The 2,292-nt window shown below is 29.3% G+C and overlaps 1 protein-coding gene across 1 annotated transcript in view; it reads left to right on the top strand.

Annotated features, from left to right (window-relative positions):
- The window catches only part of COL11A1 (collagen, type XI, alpha 1), a 221,557-nt gene that overhangs the window by 59,060 nt on the left and 160,205 nt on the right, over window positions 1-2,292 (top strand). The window lies entirely within an intron of this gene.

Here is a 2,292-nt window from a genome sequence, read left to right as displayed (position 1 = left end):
CTGAGGCTTTATTGATGACTTAATTTTAAAATTTATAGGATTTAATGTACATGTTCAAGATTGATGAGATTTATTTTGTTCCTGTGCTCTTTAAAGAAAGATAAGGCTTATGTTTTTTAGCAACAGATATCGCTCTGATTTTTGGAAGAAAGAAAGATTACGTTCTTAATATACCACCTTGAGTTTTTTTGTTCCCATGTTTTAATGCCATTATGTCAGGTAAGCTGAGTTATTTTAAATCAGGATAATTTTTATCTGTCTTCTTAAATTCATTTAAAAGTGAACTGGCCTTTTACAATTTTAGTCATTGATATGTATATTTGACATGCCGTTGAGATGAAACTTGCATTTACTGGAAGCATTTGATGGGAAAAACACTGCTATAATAGAAACTGCATGACAATCTGATTGGGTAATGCATTAATAAACAGCATTTGTTACAGATTTCTCTATTGAATGTGTCACAATGAAAAGTTTTATTTTAAGAAACAATTAGTTCTCACTTTTTTCCCTAACTCTGAATTATACTGATGCTTCAATAATAAGATCACAATTCTACACTAGTATAAACAACCAGTTAATCAAATGAGTAAGCAGTCTTTTATATTAACTTCGAACTATATCCGCTAATATGTTACATTACAAATATACATTTTAATATTTTATCTTCAGATGTTTTACATATATAAAATAGTAATGCAATGTTATTTACCAGTGAATAAAGAACATAAACTGTAATATGGAGCATCGACCATACATGTACCTTATATTGCTTAACTTTTTATTAATTTGCGACACTGCATATTTATTATTCTAATTTGGATTAATAAATATGTCAATTTATTTTATGAATTAATCCAAGTATGCTTTTTTCAACTTGTAATCTTGTCTACTTAATACCCTTTAAATAACATAACCTAATCCATTCTTAATATTCAAATGTTTATATGCTTGGCTCAACATTGTGTCATCACAATAGAGTGAGAGATGTATGATGTAAACAGCTTTCATGTTAGTGATAACATCATCAAATTTCAATTCTGTTTGAACACACACATGCCATTTACATAGAAGACTAATTAAAATTATGATGGTTTTGGGATTTTTTCATCAAGTTCAATTATCTTCCTATCTTATAAGAAATTAGATGTTAAATCTATAGATAATCTTTTCTTATTGTATCACAATACTATATAATGCCTTATATATAGTTGGCAACTGATATCTTTTTTATAAAGGATGAAAGAGGAAAATAAAGCAAAGGAAAGATAATATTTTATAAAGGGATTTAAAAACATAATTAACTTCCCCAAATATATTACCTTAATTGTGTTTTCACTTAAAATTTATCATATATGCTAGTTATCATAGATGCACAGGTTTTTACTTATATAACTATTTTTCTAACAAATTAAGTAAGGGCAGACCTTATGACATTTCCAGAAGATACATTCTGCTCACGTACTCTGATTTCTGCTAGACTACTCACAGATTAAAGTTGAAATCACTCCATTACTACATGTTTTTTTGCATATATTCATCTGATTGGTTATAGCTAGTTCTTTCTTCTCTACCTGTCCTAAGCCATCCTCAAAATTCCATAGTGAGACGGGGTCTCCGAAAATAGGTTTTAAGGCTTCATGTAGGTGAGCAATGCCCTAAGTATACTCAATACCACCAAAATGGGGAGGCCATGCAGATAAACAGGAGAACAAAAGCAGCAATCTTTTCATTGACTCCTGAATAAGCTCTAAGAGAAAGATGCACTTTAGTGCCTGAGGAGGTGAGCGTGTTATTTCCTCCATTCTTCCACAGCCGGTCTGGTTTGTTTTCATTTGGAAAGAGTACAAATAAAAAAGAGAATTATGGAGATTAGAAGAGATTTCCTCCTGCAAGAGAAAAAACATGATATAAAGTTAATTGGCTACTTTGGTGCAAGTTTATATATATCCCTGAATAGCAACTTCAATTGAAATGTACTTAAATTGTCCATATTTAAAATTAGTCCTTTATACCTTTACTTACTGCTTTTATGTTTTTAAATTCATTGTAGATATACATGATTCTGAAAGTCTGCCTAATTTTAAAATTCTACAGCATAAAATAAACTGGAAAATCTTTTTTTTTTTTTCATATTTTACTGCAAGCTTACAGCTAGTAGTTATAGAAATCCAGTATTTCTTATTCCAACATTGGTGACTATAACTCAGAAAAATTACTCATTAGATAATACTCAATCTCCATAAGTATCTATTTAATATGCAGCTAAATTTGGTACTTAATTGTTTTATT

This window comes from Propithecus coquereli, unplaced genomic scaffold (assembly GCF_000956105.1).
Source record: "Propithecus coquereli isolate 6110/MARCELLA unplaced genomic scaffold, Pcoq_1.0 Scaffold45, whole genome shotgun sequence".
Taxonomy (NCBI): domain Eukaryota; kingdom Metazoa; phylum Chordata; class Mammalia; order Primates; family Indriidae; genus Propithecus; species Propithecus coquereli.
Note: the sequence above shows the minus strand (reverse complement) of the source record. Positions and strands in the feature narration are given on the sequence as shown.